General features: G+C 39.3%; 1 long non-coding RNA gene across 1 annotated transcript in view; it reads left to right on the forward strand.

The window, feature by feature from the left end:
• Positions 1-19,117, forward strand: part of LOC139775257 (uncharacterized) — a 223,731-nt gene extending 204,614 nt beyond the window's left edge. The window contains exon 4 of the long non-coding RNA XR_011718779.1: positions 17,840-19,117. This is a non-coding gene — a long non-coding RNA (uncharacterized lncRNA). The remainder of the gene's footprint in view (positions 1-17,839) is intronic.
• Positions 19,118-20,631: the final 1,514 nt, after the last annotated feature.

Below are 20,631 nucleotides of genomic sequence, written 5' to 3' on the forward strand. Positions count from 1 at the left end.
ATAATCGTCATTCTGCTCCATTTGGCTTTCGATACCCGGGGAACATCCAATTCAGCAATTATTTTCGATTTCTTTATCAAATTAATAAAGCAAAATTATATGTATAAGATTCAATAGAGACTTAAATTAATTTTTTATCAGTTTAAATTTACTTTAAATAAATCCATAATTGTATCCTGTTATTTATATACATGCTCGGTTCAGTAAAATTATTTAATTAGCAAGGAAGATGATTTTAGATGTTATTAATATTTTAACAATTTCTAAATAATCACCATTCTGCTCAATTTAGTTTCTAGTATCTGCAATCCAATTGCACAATTGGTTTCAATCCGCGCGTTTTCGCTCCTAACGCCAAAGTAATAACGCGAGACTAGCTACGCGGGCTCCAACGGAATAAAGGATTAGTTCTGTGTCTCTTGCCGTGAGAGCGAGGATCTGCATTAAGTGCTTAAAAAAAAGGAAAGAAGAAAAAATTAATCCCTGTAAAGTCAGTCCGGAGAAAAAAGGGCGCACGCAGGAAAACCGTGGGATTAAACTGGCGGAAGATATACTGCGTAGTCGTCGTTACAGACGTAATAGTGTGGCTCGAGAGTTCAGTAGAACCGCGTAATAACTTTTTTACGGTAAACGAAAACGTTGCAACTTCGTGTGACGACGCAAGCATTGTCCCGTATATTATAAAGACGATACGGACGCAAAATTCTGGCAATATAGAAAAATTGTGGAAAATAGCAACGTATAAATCATTTTTCGCTAGAAGACATTCAATCACATTTTGTCACAAAAAATTTTTTTCAGCGCAGAGATAAGCTACTTTATATTCTAAATAAAATATGAGAAAAAAGAAAATTATATTTCGTACAGCCTCTCTACTTTATTGTAATAAAAGTATGAGGGCTTCAATTACCAATTAGCGGCTCGCCGCTAAATACCTATGCTCCAAAGTGCTGAATATAAGTATTGCTAATCGGCTTAAGGGGGAAGACACTATCGTCGCAACGGCGGTATCACAAATTACACCGCGACGCGATTCTCTCCCCTCCCTCCCGTCACTTTCTCCGGCGTACCCCTTCGGCCACGCTCCTTAATTTCCTGTTCGCCTGCATATTTGTATACAAACGACTCCGACCGTAGTCTATACTAGGGAGCGAGAAGCATCTCTCCGCGCCGACGACCTGGGCCGATAACGACGCCGATGCTTGTTCGCCATCACCGCCGAGGAGACCTGCCGCCGGCACCGACTCCCTCGGATCTAAATTGGAATCTGTCCGACTCCGCAACGGCAGTACCACTCTTCTCTACAGGAAGAACACCTCGAAAGGTCCGCGCGATTGCTACGTTGGACCACCTCATGACGAGAGGAACGCCCAACGGCGACAGCGACCCAATGTAATACTCCGCAACGGATAACTCTATAAAAAAGCTCTAAAAATGGTATGAGTGACACTAACGAGAAATGGACTGCTTAGGAGTAGTACGGTTAAGAATAGACTTTCTCGTGACATAAAGCTCTCCATATATCACAAAATACTTGGGAAATATATAATAGGTAATAGCTTTCGAAAAGAAATGTAAATAAAATTAATAAATTGTTTGACTTTTCTAAGACATGAAACATACTTTTAGCGAAAAATCTCTATATACCTAATATTTTTAACACCCTACTTCTCTGAAATCGGGGAGGCAGGTTCTTTGAGACCATATTTATATATGAGCTTTTCTTCATAAAATGATTCCAAAATCAACTTTTAAAATATTAGGGAGTATTAAACAAACACCCTGTACTAAGGCGATATCTTAATCAGATATTTGTTAAAGATCATTATCCTCGTCGATTTTTATAATACGCGAATTACTGCCTCGGGAATATTTTTAATTGTGCGCAAGGAGATCGTAGCTGTAACTGGGTTTGTTTGATGGAGCTCGGTGGGCTGTACAAACTATACGAGCGCGAAATATCACACGAATCGTTCCCGTATCGCTGTCCATGTGACGGGCAACGATGTTTCGACTATTGATACCGGGTGCGACGCGATGCTGCAGTCAGCCGACGCTCGGTTGCGTCGCAAAACTCGATTCTACCAGGGTTTTTTTACGATGTAGGAGGATGGAGACGTAAAACGCTGATATTTCCGCGATCGTGATGGCAGCGAACGCGGCTCACGACCGGGAATTCGGCTGATTTATCGAGGTGACAACGCGGTACATGGTCCTGAAAACATCGACTTTTCGATGCGCGCGCACCATATCGTTGGTCCATGATTGGAAAAGATTGCGGCGTTATTTCATTCGTTATCCGCGTATCGAGCGAGCGACGCTGCCAGCTTTAATTCGCTTTCGCTTTCTAATTATTTTAGGCACATTTCTGATTTTTGCCATCGCGTTGCCACTGAAAACCTGGATTCTCATCCGTACGATGAACTTTATATTGCATCACGAATTTAAAAAAACAAAGCCCTCGTTTATTTTCAGCAAACTATTCATATTTGACGAACGGAGCGATGGTTCTTGATGAAATGCAAAAATGTATCTCGCATGTTTGAACTGCAAGAACATTAACCTGTTGCAAAGGGAGGGGAGGTTTGCCGTGTTGTTTTAAAAAGTTAATAAGTTACTAACTTTGGAGCGAAGCTTCATTTTTAGCCGCAAAAAAATGTGAAGTACGCGCTCATGTAATCCGCCTAAAATTCAATTTTCCACGAGGCGCTTTTCCTTTAGAATCGCGGTTAATTTTTAGCCGCGTAATAACTAAGTAAGGATCCAAACGGTAACCGTTTCCCTATTTTATAATGAGTTTCTGCGGGTAACGCGTAAAATATATAACATTAGGAGATTTCGGCAGAAAAACAATTTGTTCTATGTTAGTAACATACCATATTGTCGAGAATTGCGTGATATTGTCTTCGTTCGGTCGCAAAACGCGATCTTCTAATAGAAGTTTCCAAAATAACGAAGCTCATTGTCAGTTGTACGCAATGTCATATTCTTTATCGTGTCGCGATGCGCAATTCCGGCGTCTTCCGCCCCATGAAATTATCACGATTGCGGAAGCGATTCTGCTGTAACACGGCGGAACCAATCAGCACTGAGAATGATATTTTGCAACCTCTTTTCCCAAATCCCAATTCCCTTAGAGCAGCGCGAGTGGACCAAATGTCCGGATGGTAAATATAAGCCACAAACCGTGCTTATGTTTCACGGGCAACTGCGTCGTCGACGAATTTGTCGCGACAGTTTTATAATGCAGATTACAACGAGAGAACCACTTCCGTTACGTGACCCTGGACGGTCATTTTGCCGAGGTCGAGGCGGCCGCTGTAATTAACTCGACTCGCTCGTGTGGCTCTAATGTTATTTTATCGGCGAGAAAAGAAAGGGTGCCGGTTCCTCTTCTTTATACGGGCGCATTCTCGACTTGGATGTACCATGGTTTCTTTCCTTGCCTTTCACATTCTTCGGCTTCCCTTCCTTCATCGGCTTCCCGCTCGGTAGCGTCGGCAAATCTTTCTCAATTTCTTCGGAATCCTTTACCCGGCAGAACGAGATTGAAGCGAGGAGGGTGGCGGGGGAGGCGGAAAATGAGGAGCGCGCGGTAAATCACGCGGGCAAGGTGGAGGCCGTCGAGAGGGCAAAGGACGAGATGGATAGACAGGTAACAAAAGGAAAAAGGAAAGCGAGCGAGGCAGAGAGAATGGCCGGTTGAAATCAGTGACGGATTTCTCAATTTCTTAGTAGACGCATGAAATGCGTGTTTTAAATCACGAGTTTGATGTGGGAAAAATGAATAAGTATTTGTTTATAAAAGAAAGATGTTAATAAATACCATTTTTCTAAAATATTCCATTAATATTCCATTAATAGTTTACATATTTCTTTTGATATTTTCCACTCGCTGATGTATTACTCACTCATAAATATGTCTTATATTTTTCTGTTGTTCTTACAACAATTACTTTTAAAATAAAATAGTATTATCACGGATTATCTCTTTCAGTCCATAATCGAGACTTAAAGTAATTTTCTCTTGCCGCATTTGCCGTCACTGAGGAAAAAAAAATGACAGGAAGTCGAGAGCGGCCCGCTATCCCGGTTTTTCTGGTATCTATAATCCTGCCGCAGGAATCCTTGAAGACGTCGTAATGGACTTGTCGCGATTATTATCGACTGTGTGCTCCGCACTTAGACTATATCTCGCGATAGCAATGTTCGAAATCGAAGAGAGAGGAACGAATTTAAGATCGAGGCTGAAACGAAGAAACTAAGGAGAACTGGTTGGATGAGGGAAAGAGGTCGCCGGGGGGTGTATCCCCGTAGTCGAACTCGAGCGGTACGATTTACTCGCGATTCAAGGAGTGCGCGAGAGAGCAATAAGTGCTCTTCAGTGTCGAATTCACGAGCAAGCTGCTGCGATGTACTGGGTGTCCTGAGATATTAAAAGATACTAAGAACCGAATTAGAAAAATGGCGCTTATGTCTTGATCGTAATGCTTAAGATCTTGGTAACCCTTGAATTAAGCTTAAGTGAACAAATAAGATAGGTTTCGTCACTTTATATTTCAAATTTTGCTTGTATTTAATATTGCTTTAATAATATATAATTTTACGACTTCAATAATAATTTGCTATCTGATTGTAAGATATTTTCTAGAAATATCGAAATTACTAGACGTTTGCATTAATATTTTGCTAAAGAAAAATCAATTTTAAATTCGCCGAAAAATTTAAAATAAATTTTGCAACGCGTAAACCTTCTACCAATAGAAAAGATAGTATTAACAAGAGTTAATCTTTATTGATGAGCATTATAATATTCCTCAGGAAGCATTTTTTTCATCATCCTGCCATCGAATGCTCAAATCGCGTCGTGAAGAATACTTTCACGTTCGGAGGGTACTTCCGAGCTTGTAGCAAGGCACTCATCCGGAAATCGTAACGTATATTGCCATTATTATGCGCGGAAAAGTCAGGGAAATATTCGTGAACCCACTTGACTGATTCAGAAATGTGCGAAAGATCCAAGGATAGATTTATTGCGTCTCGTAGAAAAACCGTAGGTACTATTTAATGGAAATTATTATTTATTTAAAACAGACAAACGATTACTGAAGTTCGATGACAGTGAAATAATATGAAATGCTTAAATTTGAGCTTCATATTTCAAATCTCATGCAGAAATTATCACGTCACAATTTACGCAATTATTGAATCAAATTAAAATGAATATATTTCAGCGATTAAATTTTCTCATATAGAATTATCTTATAATGATCTAATAATAAAAAATGGGACACAGATGACAAACGTTTCTGGAGCGTGAAGAAAGATCTGTTATCGTTTACGGAGCGTCAACGTTCGTCGCGGCGAGCGTGTAAATATTCAATATTCGTTTCCAATCTTCGATCGAAAACAAACACGGCGGCGGTGGCTGTCTAGCCAAAGACAAACTACAAATACCGATGTAACGCTTCTTCGGAGCGGGAGGAAAGAGAAGTGTACTTCGTTGTCGCGCCGTTACGAAGTCGCGCGTATTCAACGGGATGTACTTTCCGGTATTACGCGACTCGATCAGGAAAAACAATAATTCTTCGACTGTCTGAGATCGCAATGTCATTCCCGAGTTCGAGTCTATTTCCATGAGAGAATGACATTGTCGGATAGGATACAACGACACTTTTACTTATGCGCGACGTACAACGTGGCATCGCGACACGTCGCTGAGAGACACGCTAATGGTACACGCTGTGACGGTGAGAGCTGCGAATGGAATCGAAGAACGAAAAGAAGTCTCCCCTTCGGTACCATCGCCTACCCGTAAAAGAGAGTACACACAGCTGTCAAGTCAGCTGGAGACGTCGCATTCGCGCGTGTTCATGCGCGCTACTTGAGTTCGATATGTGTCCGACTGGATTTATACAAATGCACAATAATCATATCCGCATAAGATGCACTATCTCAAAAGTTGTTAATATAACGATAAAAACGATAAAGACTGTAATAGTAATTATTAATTAATATTCGTTGCAATAGGATTAACAAGACATATAGTAATCTCAATTTTTTATTAAAATTAAAAGAAAATTAACTGGAGAGCAAGTTTAACTAGCAGATAGTACGCTTTCGAAATGTCAAATAATTTAACTGACTCTTTTTTAGTCTTTGATTTCTATAAGTAACTCTTGATTTCAAGTCAGACGCAGAGTTTCTAGGATACCTTGTACGCGGATATGTATATTACACCTATATATTCCTAAGTAGATATGCGAAAAGAGAGAGAGGGGAAAGGGAAGGGAGACAGAGGGATGCAGCGCATGTACGTGTACGAGGGTACAGGCGGATACGAGCGAGAGCGAGCGTAGGTACGAGTTACCCAAACTCCCATTCGATTCGAGCGACAAACTTTGCAAGCAGTTTGATCGCCGGAGTTACAGATTCGCCGTAGAACTCTGAACTCCAAATGGGGAATCTATTATCGGAGCGAGCGTTTACACGTACACGTTCGTTTGCGCGCGTTGCCAACCCCGAGCCGTGTCATAAGCGACGAGCTGTGTCTCTTACGTCGCGGGTCGTGTCGTCGAGTTATCGCGATATGTCGCGACGGATTTTAAAATTAGAACCTGAATCGGGATATTTAGCAAAGGTCGATCCGCCTAGTAATACAAACAACTTTATACTATTTCAAGAATAAAATAGAACACGAATCGATGTTCTTTATTAAAAAATTGGGAATCCGTGACGCGAGACAATATAATGTAATAAATGTTAAAATACCTGATACCTGATCGAATAATATTCAGAAGGTATTTAATTTTTAATAAATTTGGAATTAAATTTCTCTTATATAATCATTTGCAATAATCTATCTTTACATCTGGAAAATTACTCAATTTATGACGTATTATTTTTCTACAATGGCTGTGGTTTAGCTTGCACGCTCCATAATTCTCACCTAAGGCCAGTTTTCTAGATATTTTGACGCGGAAAGTATCTCAACCATCTCCGTTGTTAAAACGATACGAAGATATGCGAGTCAGATACAACTTATGAGGCCATAAATAACCAAGCGGAAAGAGGAACGAAATAATACTTAGTCAGACACAGGCAATTTACTCGGAAAAAGCAAAAATGCTTGGAATGCTCTCCTTTAATTTCTTCTGACGTCTTTTTCCCTCTCTTTACAATCAATTTTTAAAAACACGAGATATTTCGCAAAGTTTCGCATCAATCTTCAAGAACGTATTTACTAACAAATTCGAGATAGAAAATTTACAGCGAGACAATACAACATTCTGCACTCTCCAAGTCATTTGTTTCTTTCCACCAAGAGAATCAATTAATTGGACCGGAACATAATGGAATTTCAAAGAAAACGTGTTGGCTGCAATCGACCTAGCTGTAGCTACTACCTACCAGTATTTATCTACTACCTCGTTGTTCACCCCTAATACCATCGAGTGTTCGACAATTATTCGATCCGCCGTAGAGACGCTGGTTCGTCGTCTTTTCCCGGCCACAAAAATAGTCGAGGGAGGAGCACGGGGCCCTTAATTTCGCGGCAATCCCCCGGATAAACGGGGTAAGCTTGAAAGGTGGATGCGGGCATCCTGGCAGATTCACGACGTAAATACATTTGTCTCCCCGCCTAAGTGGGCCGGCTGTCTCTTCGTTGCCGAATAAATGCCAGCCAAATAAAACTTCCTGGCTACACACAAACGCAATTACCCTCGAGCGAGGGCGAGGGTTGTCGACTGGCCGAAAGACACATTGCGATGCCACGGTCCCGTTTCATGTTCGCCCGGTTTCCACGACGGCGCCGCATCGCGGCTCAACGCCGCGCGAAATTAACTCCCTTTCGTCTTCCGTGCTTTAAATTCGCAATACGGTCGATCCACATCCTGGGACGTGCCGGCATCCTGCCCGGGAGGAAGAGCGAGCAGAAGCGAAAGCCCGTGGGAGAAAGGTCCGCTGAATTAATTACGCCACTTGATACGTACCGAGATAAAAAAAGAGAGAGAGAGAGAGAGAGAGAGATGCAAATTAATTACGAATTAATATTGACCCTCCGTTTGTTTGTAACCGCCGAAACCTTGGTGATATTTGTTAACAGCCCTGATACTCAACACTTATGCATATCCTTTGTTGTTGTATGTTTACGTTATATTGATGTAGACGTTGTACCAAATTGGTAAACTTCGTTGGCTTTAATTAAAGCATACAACCTTAATTTTCCCTCGCAACTTTGTATCGTATAATAATTATAATACTATAATTTATGCGTGTTCGGTAGAACGTATAATAACATTTGCCAAACGCACTAATTCTTCCATTCTTGTACGAGTGTTCCTAATTAAGAATCGTTAGCAGAAAATGGAGGAAATCGAGATCACGGCGAGCTAATATTATCAGAGAACGTCGACGGACCGTAATGAGACACGGACGGCGACGGCAGGTATATCTAGATCAGATGCAGACAGCGTCATGCGAGAAATTGCATTGGGGTAATTGAAGAGGAGAGAGGCGAACGTGTACATACTGTAAACTATGTTAGCGGACATGCAGAGTCAAGATGTGATAAATGTATTCTTACATTATTAGATTGACTATCTAATGCAAACCCGAAATGTTAGCACGTTAATTCGCCAACATGACGTTTGTAAATACATTATTTTGTCACAAACCACTTTATACTGCTGAATTACTACTTAATATGCTAGATATTAAGATTGAAATAAAGCGTAATTTTCTTTACCTAATCATCTTAATCGATCATTTGAAATATTTATTAGTCTTTCGCATTGTAGTATTTTTTTCTAATTATTATTATCACAATAAGTTACGAAAAGTCAATATATTGATTAAGCATTATACAACATCATGAAAGAAACAGAATCACAATGCAATACGACTCGCTTCTAATATACGTTTCCCCTTCACAATAATCAGGGAGCTTTCTCGAGCTTCTCCATTCTTTATCTAAAGACACTAACGAATGCGGAAATGTGGGTGTCGAACTGATGCCGATAGAGAAGAACATCGCGTAAGTACGAGAGAGAGGGGAGAGTGGGGAGAAGAGGAGAGGAAAAAGGGACGAGAGTATCGGACCGGCAGTAACGTTCACGTGCTCACATTTTCCGATTTCACGTGGCAGGATGCAGCGAGGGGCGAACGGAGGCGATAGCCGATATCGCACCTGCCCGCCGGCAGATGTATAACTGTATACGTGCTGCCGTTTTATCCCGATATTCCGGATAGGCAGGCGCGTAGCGCGAGCACGTAATTAAAATTGACGCTTTCGTTTTGACGCGCGGCGCACAGGTCAGGTATTAGTATCTCGGCCTTTTACTTCCGCCGCCACGATTGTAACTGCACTGCATGGCGGCCACAAAATCAACCATCCGCACGGAAAATGACCAATCATCATCAACGTCATTTTCCCGAGAACTTAAGCACACTCGCATTTGTTTGCAGTATTTAAAGAATCTTATAATGTTACAGATATCTTTATCTAATCCTGCACGAGATAAAATTATATCGCGTTATTTATCGTTCATTTTTATCGTAACGACGTAGAGATAATGAAGTAGAATAAGTTTTTTTCATCAGTGGAAAAAAGAATATCGCGAAAGGTACTATCCGATGGTTGGTCCGAAAGCTGATTATTAAATGACATTTTTTATTAAAACAAGTGATAAATTTCACTTCCTATTATTTTGATATCATCTTACGGACTAATTACGCTTTTATGATTTGTGAATTAAAGTGACAACCTGAGGCACGGAATTGGATTTGAGCGGTAAGGAGAGGGGAGGAAATGCTCCGGGCGTGAAAAATACGCGGATGCGTAAATGAAATTGCTGGCAACTTCTGAAGACGAGAGACGAGAGACACACGTCAGACGTGCGCGCGCGCGCGATGCAGGATGCATTTCAACGGCGGGAAATAAATTTATCACGTCGCTCGTCCGGTACTTACGCTTGTGCCGCGCCACGGTGCTGTCACGGGCGGGGGTGGATTACAGGCGGCGGTGTAAATGTAGGTGTAACGCGCGTACGACATGCGGGTCGCGCGCGTTGCTCCGCGTGACTCCTCTCTGTCTCCTGCCGGGCGAGTTATATCGAGCACAATACTACCCGGGCCGGACCTCTATTTTTCGTGTACACGTAAAATCCATTTGGTCGTTCGACATACCGGGTTGTCGCTCCGGCACAATCGCATCGTCCCCTTGTCACGCAGCTACGGCTTGGGCTTTATTGTTCGGGGCTCCCCGCTAGAAATCCTCGCTTTCGCATCGAAACGAAGAGCAATTATCCATCGTGCACCGTTCCGAGCTTTTAATTGTCCACCCAAGGGAAGAAGAGAAGTGAAGGGGGAGATGAGAGGGGGAGAAGAAAAAAGAGAAAGAGAGAAAGAACGAGGGGTCGAGTACCGGTGGCCGCCCCCTCTTACGCGACGCGGAAAATATTGTATTACTTTTCTCTTACGGAGCAAGCGCGAACTCGTTAAAAGCGCGTAGGTAGTCAGGTACGGGCTGGAAATTTTGTCATTAACAAGAATGCACCGGAAGAGGATTACTCGGGCTTATAATTTTTATTTTATTCCCCCTCCAATCCGTTCACATTAATGTCTATCGATCCTCTTGTCCCTCTCAACCTCTTCCTTTCCACCCGCGGCCCCGGTTTCTCCCGCTGAACTTTTGTGCGTTCTTTCTTTCGGATTGAATTTTCGTTACGGCAAAAAATGCCTTTCTATCGCGTGAACTTTTCCATTGATAAAAGGGGATGAATATCACGGATAAGTGTATATACATCCTTGCGTATGTAATGTCCTTACATTATGTACATTGCATACTTTTCTAATTATAGTAAAATATATTGCATTATATATAAATATTATTTAAAAATATCGCTGATTATAAAACATTTTATACGAGGATTTTATCGAGATCAAACCACTTTTTTAGGCAAATCTCTCGAAAACGGTTTATGAGAGAATTTTAAAAAAATACATCGAAATGAACCAATATTCATTCCTATCATATGTGTATTCATTCCTAAAATATAAATTCCATTCAATTTAATTACAATTTTTTTCAACTTTATAACATTACATTTTCTCCCGATATAGTTTCCCTCCATAATAAATTCCATGCGGCGTTTCATTCAATTTAAACGAAAAATATACCGTTCATTACTTGGCAATATATATTTTACGTGAAGAGCAAATTATTTTTACAATTTTTATTATTTGTTATGTATTAATTATCATTATTACTACTCTCATCCAATTTTATTAAGGAAACGGTATGAAAGACAGATATTATGTGTATACGATAAATGTCAGCGATAAAAAAGTGTTCTACATGACAGACGATAATCGAAAGCTAATACTTGAATTAGCATCAAAGAGCTATCTTCTTTAGCTGATTCGCGATCGTTCGTAGCCGAACAAAGCCATGCGCACGACCATTCCTTTTTATCAGGATCCTCTCGTTTGTTTCCGCGACATATATTCCCAGGCTGGGCGCGGCTTATTTCCACCAGTGGCGGTAGCTCGAGTATTCCCGGCGCATCGCGTAATGCCGCGGCATTACACCGCGGAGACGTCTGAGCTCGCTAACCGGTAAATATGAGTTTTCACTTGGCGCGACCGCGTCGGCGTCGTGCCGCCGCGGCTTCATTTTTGCCTCGTTAATTACGATTACGCGCCGGTCCCAAGGCGCGACATTGCCCGGCCGCCGACAAGGCACGTCTAGAAATCCGGAAAACGGAGACTGCGAGAGAGAGGTCTGTCGCGAAAACTCTCATTTGGAGCTGCGGGAATCGTGGCTGCACGCACGTAGGTGACAGACTTAAAATCGAGAATTAAAACAGTAACTCAGTATTGTGGGAGAAAATGTAATGTAAATAATTGAATTGATTGAAATTTTATAATGATGTTAAGGACGTTCTCCGGTCTTTATACTAGAGAAAATCGATTTTCTTTAGATTTTCTTGAAACTGTGAATATACGTTAATTTAGGTGTGCTTTATGCGTGGTATAAATTCCAGTAAAAAATTTTTTAATTTAATTTTTTTTTAATTTTGGCATTTTTTCCTTATAGAACTCGACGAGAGGAGCAACTTTGGTCCTTTTGACCAACCTCGTATCTCTTACCGTTTGGCCTGGAAAACCTTTTCATTAGTAAAAGTTGAAACTTTGAGGCTCAGTATCTTTATTTTTTATACCGGAAGAGGTACTGAAATTTATACCACGCATAAAGCACACCTAAATTAACGTATATTCACAGTTTCAAGAAAATCTAAAGAAAATCGATTTTCTCTAGTATAAGGACCGGAGAACGTCCTTAATTCGATTGAAAAATGTATCATGTGAAAATAGATACTAACTTTTTTAAGGGATTATCCCTCTTGTTAAAATGTGGAAAGAAGTTTCTATAAACATATGCCTGAAAAAGGGAGACTCATGTTCGAGTAATTATCTCTTCTACAGCTGCCAAAACTTTAGTAGAAAAAGACATCGCGCATCCCACGAAAACAAGTCGGTATTCATGTGGTGTCGGTTTTTTTCTTCGAAAATTTTCGGTAGGACACTAGGTTTCTTTCCCCGCTTGGATTGGCGACCATTGTCGTACGCTAAAAAGTAGAAGCCGAACTCGCAAGGGGAATTAAAAACCGAGACCTCGGACAACGTCACGCTCCGCGCTCGTAATTAATTAATGCGAAAGGGGAGAACGGGCCTTATGCGATCTTGATGAGGATTTGATACGTTGCAGGGCAAGTCGTAATGAGAAAAACGTGTCGGGTCGCATCTAACGGAAAATTACTCTGAGCTGTTGAATTAATTTCTCAAGAGGAAACTATGAATTCTGTCTGATATCAATGCAGTTAGGTGGAGTTTAGAAAATATTTCGAATGGGATTCATATATGTTTAATATTAAGAGAGAAATTTTGTAAACGGGATAAAAAGCGGAATATTATCAAACACGGAAAAGTTCAAAATTACGCACGTACGGATACTTTTATATCTTCGTTTTCAACGCACTTGAAATTTAAAAAATATATACCGTTACGTTCACGGAAAAAAAAGATTAGCTACTATAGCTAAAATAGTCGTAATATATGGATAATTAACATTTTTTGCAACGAGAGTAACATTTTTTGCAGCGAGAACAAAAGGTTTTGCTACTATTGCTAAACTATAGCTCTCGCTGCAAAAAATATTAGTTATCCATATTTTACGACTAAATTTAGCTAAATTTTTTTCCGTGTTATTTATTAAAATATTTTTCTGAAGGTTTTAAAAGGTTGTAGATCTCAATCTGTTCTTTGAGATAGACTCCAAGAGCGGCATGCTCGAGAACTTAATTTTCGCGTTGACATTTTTACTACGGACGTCTTATATCGTAGTGCTGCGACTGAGCATATGTTCCTCCGGTAATCGCTAATTAAACATGAGAATTTAGTACGTCAGCGACGTTGTTTTAAGGTACTCGGATCTTAAGCAGCTCGTGTGCGGGCATGTTGGTCGGTGAGTGTGTACTCGAGAAATGTATTCGAGAGAATCTACGAGGTCGGTTCCGCGCTATGGGATAGGCTTGAGACTTCCCGTGGTTTGTCTTCGGTGCTTCGACCCGCGGAAGCTATATTTCCACGGGACTTCCGGGAAACAGGCGAACCCGCCGGCAATTAGTTAGGAAGTGCCCTACAAGCCCACTACTGCTCACAGAGTGAGAGCTTTTGCCGAATAGGACGCACTCGCGTACTTGGTCGCCCTTTGCGGAGGATTCGTCTGTGTACGAGCAATTTTGAACACGAGTGAAATATTCATATACGGGCCATCAACGTACAGAGTGTCCTAGATCTACGTGATTTAATTTGCGAATTCTTTGATCAATTTTCTATCAAATTTTCACCGAGAAAGAGGTAAATTCCGAACCACTATCGTTTGACCTGTTTCATTGAACTTAATTTAATCTTGGAATTCAATATCATTTTCCGCTGCAACCGGAAAGAGAGAACATTTATAACCCTTAAAGGGTTCGTCCTTCTATATCCTGGTACTGATATGTTGCAACGAAATGCGTATATTCCGTGACAACTCGGAGTCGACGGTACTTCTTATGTAGCCCATCGATTGACTGAAATAACTTTTTGTATCTGACATTTGTCAATTTCTATACTTTTTTACCTTTATCGAACTTTCCATTGTATGCGCGAGTGTTGGGGAGCATCGCAAATCGCTTACGCACAATATGCAGCTTTTTCAGGGTAACTGAACGATAATCTATGCGTATTCATACATCCCTCGTGAATTTCGCCGACGTCGCGCGTGGAATTCCGCCCACCCCATGTTGGACGAATACCATTAATTATTGCTCGATTACCGATGTCGCGTTAGTCGCGTAGTGTTAACCAATAACGTAGATAAGCCTCGAGCAGAAACTTTCCGCAAAGCGGACGATTCTTGGTGCGCGAGCAAACCTTTGAGGAATCACGATTGACTAACGTGATTGACTAACATGATAAATTATTTACCTTTTCTCATGTTCGTTCGAAGTAATTATCGATCCGCCCTAATGTACATATACCGCTCTGAACAGATATCTACACATGCAATGTCATGTACCACGATAGTTACGATCAGTTGCACAGGATTAATCTCAAACATATCTCTCTCGTCGCAAAGAAAAATCTTCGTTTTTAATGTTAATATTTTTTACTCATCAACTCCTTTAAAAATTTTTTTGTATAATATATTAACTATTAAATTAAAATTCTGTTAAATAGAATTTTGAATTAAAGAGAGGTTTTCAATAAATTATTAAGCATTTTAATAATTTAAAGTTTTTTTTAGATTTTTCGTCTCTTAGGTATAACTTAGAAAACATTGCTGCTTCGACATTTTTGTTCAGGACCAACATATTTCAATTTAATTCAAGACCCCTAAAAGGAAACCCGAAACACTCCATAGATATGTATTGAAGATGGTAATTTCTCTCTTCTACTCCTTTATTCCCGCGAACGTCGCAGAATCGTAGACCGCGGAATCGATCTGCTTCGAGAAAAGAAAGAGCAGAACGCGATGCCGCGAAGGAATGGGAAAAATGGGGAGAGACGATGGGGAGGGCCGAAGAGGGCGGAAGAAAAGAAACCGGGATATTACTTTTGCTCGTTATCGGTTAATTGGAATCACAAGATTCTCGATCGTTTCCGAGAGCGTTCCCCGTTCGACTTCTTCTCCTCCCGTTCGCGGCCCATCGTTTCTTTGTTGGTTCGCTTATCCCGTGACTTGGCTGCTTATAGTCGGCTGAGATGGGATGCAATTACCGTCTACCTACAACGAACTCGACTCACGTGATAACTATCGAAACTTATTCACGCATTGGTGCGATAAATTCATACTACAAGTGTCCTTCACATTTTATATATACCTAATAAGATTGTTTTCCCCTCACGTTACTTCCTTTTTATATTTTCTTTCTGCCTTGCTTTGTTCGCTTTCATTCTCCCTTCATTTTTTTGTCTTTCATCATAAACTATGACAAAGACTCTCGCGTCGAAGCATCGAAACATAACGATGAAGTCTTTTCCCGGATAGTCCTATAATTAAGATATCAGACTCGGTGGAGATAGAGAAGCAGCACCGACAAGAAACCAACGATCGTCTTTTTCGATCTTCTATGAAAATGAAAAAAAAAAGAGAGATCGAAGATAATGGACTCGTTGATATTTCCGTCGTCGCAATGATCACGACAAACGCGTCTCGACAACCTACCTAGAAGAGGAAATTTCATTTTCTCGCAGTCTACTGATTTCTTTCCGTCACGATCTTGCTTTCTATCCGACGTTCGCTGTTATTCTGTTCTTTATTTTCTCTCTTTCTTTCTTTTTTGTTCACTTCATATGAACTACCGCACGTCGATTGTGTGCGTTCAGTATTGCCGATCGTTCCGTTTGCCGCGACAAACCGCGAATTTCGCCATGCAATGCCAATAAAGTTACGCTATTCCCCGATACGTTAAACTTTACTGTTTTATCAAAGAGTCAGCATAAAGGAAGGTTTTACTTTTCTCACGTGGGCATATTTGGATAATTTGGACAATAGACGTGAAATAACATAATTTTCTAATTTTTGTTTAAATGTCAGGTATTGAAATTATGTTTTGCCAACATTTACCATTTATAAAAGTTTCCATTTTGCTAATTATTCACATCTGCTATTACGTAAAAAAATATTATTAAAAAAACCCTTTAATCCTTAATTAATTACACAATTCGTTCCTGCACTTTGTTATAACGGTTCATAGGAAAACGTATAACCAATTAAACATTAAAGGAATATTCCTTTTTAATACTTTTCAACTTATTATTTAGATTTTACATAAGTTATAATACTCAATTTATAATATTTTAATATATTCAGATTTATAAATCTGATAAAAAACGCGATCTTTGTTATTGAAAAAAAAAATCTTTATTAATGCAGTTTCGTTTCCTGCAAATTAATAAAAGATTCCCTCTATGTGTGTTTGGATCAACTGCGATATTCATGAATGTAGATGTTCTGCATGCATTTATAAAATAAAAATATTATCGCTTTTTGTAACGTTATACAAAGACCGGTACGATTCTCGTTCAGAGGATACCTCCAACCATCGCGCGACGCTGAAGACCAATTAGAAAGAAAAGTAAGCGAAGCAGGTCGTTTGAGCGTCTATTAGATGCAAGAAGACACTCGACGCATTGTTGCGTCATCCGCCATTGTCGCGAGCAATTATTACAGTTATATTATTACGTTATCGTTTCGCAGCAAAGCACGTTTTTTTCGCGTTTCGTTTTTAATCCAACTCTTTTTAGATTCATTAAAAATTCTCAGGTACCTGGATACATCGTTCAAGAGCGAAGAAAACAAACCTTTCGGGCGTCATATCAAAGAACGATTTAGGACTTACAATTGACGCGTCGCGAATTTCTGTCTATGATATTTGCGTAATTCTACAGTTAAAGAAAACGAAAGAAAAGATGTCCTTCGCCAAAGGGAAGAGGAAGAGGTGCCTTAAGCCGAGAGAACTTCGCTCCTCTTACATTATAATCGCGCCGCCAACGAGCACTCCGCTCCCGTTAACTTTTTAACTAGTTGCAAATTAAAATTTAACTCCAGTGTATCCACTCTCGCCTCTTACTCACCGCCATTCGGCAGTTTCTGGCACCATAACTCGGTAAAACACTTCTCGATTGTTCGAAGAGAGCCAGAACGCGAGAGACGAAAAACTCTTCAATTATTTAAACATTTCCTTCAATAATAATTATAATATCATTTATTTAAAGTCTTGCGTTTAATAACGAAAGTATTACAAGTAAAGTTTTAATGACATAATCGGTTCTTTCTTATCATATTAGGATCGTGTGTTGCAGATAAAAATATAGAAGTAAACGCATTGCATTACATTTAATGCACTTAAGCACTTCAATTTTATATGCATTGGATATCATTAATTAAATTGTTAAAATGCATTACATATTAATTGTGACTCTAGTTTTGAAATTTGTATAGAGGATTCTCGAAATTTGGTCTTGATCCAATAATCATTTCACCGCTTTCAGAAAATTACTTCATTTCCCTATTGTTTTGTCGGCACTTTCACATACAGGAACACGCTACAGACATTATGCAGATGTAAATCTATTTAATTTACCAAATTCCACGTATAAGAACCAAATGCTATTCTTTTATGTCGCGCATAAATATAAGAGTTTATGAAATTTCCACCGGCAGAAAAACGCATTGCTTCACAGGCAGTAAAAATGCCGGCAGGTCGAGATTGCATTTTTTTCTCAGTTTCAGGATGGGAGATGTACCAGAGGGAAGAGAGAAGACAGGCTTTCTTTCGGGACGAAGATATTCTTATAATACGCTGCATTCCAAGGTCGCGGCTAATCCGCCGAGGGAATTCGTCAACGAAGACGAGATGACAGCTTAGAGGTTACACGAATGTCCGAAGGACTTTAAATTAAACGGGTTTCGCCCGACGAAGTATCTTTGGAATTTTTATTCGCTGCAATCTGTAGTACAAAAAACTCTCGGCAAGTAGAATATATCACGTAGAGCTCCTTTAAAAAATTAAGCGGTTTTATATCAGAAGTTACGCGTAGAATTATTCACAAATTGTTAATTATTTCAATAATTCTTTATTATTATTATTATTCATGTATTTAATAATAGCATAAGAGATGTAAAATATACTGTGAAAAAGATTTGCCCTACACTGCAAGTTTTCCGAATGTTGAAATAGATCATTCTGCTAAAATACGTAATTTCGCCGATAACTATATAATGATATTTCGCAGACAACTTCGCATATCCACAATTGTAATTGCTTGATTTTCGCGACGGTGACGGAGTCTTGCCACGGAATGCGCACGAGTTTACCAAGAAAAATGGTAACTGCGCGGATCTCTTTTTTTCTCTCGCTACCGAGGCTTTGCGGTAACAGAAATATACATAAACTGCGCGAGATACATTATGATAAATAATGCATAAATATACATAAGTATCAGAAGCGGCAGAAAAGTTCGAAACCTTTACAAGAAATCTTATAAAGACTTTTACGAGAAAAGTTCCGTTGCGTTCTCGCGATATTGGAAGATAGACGCGCGCGCAGGAACGCTCGAAACATACACACACACACACACACACACACACACACACACACACACACACACACAACACGCGCGCAGCTATATAGTGCATATATAGTGCGTAAAAAAGCAGGGACGTCGCTTGTGATCAATGCGCAAGCACATTTACATCACAATGTAAAATCGACGCGCGTAGCTTAATTTCGCAGAGTCGGAGAATTTCGTAGCGTCGATACTCTTCATAATTCGGTTGAATTATTCATCGGCTGCTTTAATCTATGTCCCGGATTTTAATAATGAACGTGGCAGTTATACGGGAAGTATTCCCAACGCATTAATGAAGCGCAGATTATATTTGACAAATGAAACGAGCGCCACTTACCTCGATATAATGTATGAATCGAGGATTGTGTGAGAGATATAAATTTTCATTCATAGACAAAACTTTATCTCCTTATGGATCTTATCCGATGACAGATCTTACAGAAATCAAATATATGTAAAACTTTATTATTCTCGTAAAGATACTATTTTTAAAATTGTATAAAAATATATATACAAATATATATTTATCGTAATGGTCCACACAATTTTTTAGACACTTGCGACAATTTAAAAAATAATTGTAATGTTCATCTGTTTCACTCAAGCTACAAATTGTGATCTAATAAAATCGAAAATTATTTATATATTTTTTTTCATTCTTGTGTTATTATATATGCTCTTATTATTAATATTTATTATTATTTATTCTTTCATAAAACTTCCAGAATATTTTGAATGATTAAATAGTATGAAAATTCAACATTTCTAGTTAAATTGAGCCAAAACTTGAATAATCATATAAAATACGTTTTGCTATTTTACATCAAATAAATTTGATATTAAATATCAACAAACTCGATATGTCCGGTAAAACATTGAATTCATCTTCTAATGTACCTTACGATATTATTTAAAAAATCGTATATTATTTTAAAAATCAAAATAATTTTGAATTTTTTCATTTAACGAATAAAGATTTTCGACTTTTTTAAGTTACAAGTAAAACAAATAAATGTTTTCTTTACAATTTTTTTATTAAACTGTCGCAAGTATCTAAAAAATTGTGACCGTTATAATGAAAACCATGTGTATATACATACGTCTCATTAGAAATAATGAACATAAAATAATAAAAATCATAGGTCATATATGAATTTTTACTCACGGTATAATTGGATGCAGTTATGTAATAAGGCATAAAGCGCCATTTTCGTGATTTTTAGTTCTATATTAATTTTTATTCTGTATTGTGGATAGAAAATTTTCTTAAAACGCATACATAACACATGAAATTGTACTTGAAGAGGATTATAGTTCAGAAATTATATTTGAGATAATGTTGGCGCAGAATTTCTAATGTTTCGCGATATTTGCGCTAACGGAAAAGCAAGATTTTGGAGTTGGTTCCGCATTGCAGAATTGCGTCCAATTATAGTAAAATAGTCTAGAAATGATAACATAGTCTAGAAATGTCTTTTCGTTAAAATTACGCTATTTAGTAGACATTGAAATTTAGGTGGTACTAACACTGGGAAATTTTGGCCATCCCTGATGCTTTATTGCGAGACAAAACTGCATTTAGCGCGCAAAGGAAACATACGCTGCGACGTACAAATAATAACATGCATATTTTTCTGTATTTTTCTCGTTCTCGATGAGGTCGCGCCGTGATGCAAAGACACTAACGAAGCGGCGTCCAAACTGAACCGTAATTTTATTCGTAATTCCGCGACCGGCGCGTCAAGAGACTCATAACAAGTGCAAACGGTGCGGCGCGTTCGCGAGTTTTCAAAAAGAAAGAAAGGAAAAAAAAGGAATTATTTCACGCCGGGATGGCACTCCATAGGATGAGGCGACAGTAACGGTGCAGTGCTGATGCACGCGCGTAAGAGCGCGCCGTTGGCGTTGCGAACAAGTAGGGCGGATTTTGCGAGCGCGGCAGGAAAG

Source organism: Temnothorax nylanderi, unplaced genomic scaffold, assembly GCF_030848795.1.
Source record: "Temnothorax nylanderi isolate EJ_2023f unplaced genomic scaffold, tnyl_v1.0 TNYL_tig0095_pilon, whole genome shotgun sequence".
NCBI classification, from domain to species: Eukaryota; Metazoa; Arthropoda; class Insecta; order Hymenoptera; family Formicidae; genus Temnothorax; species Temnothorax nylanderi.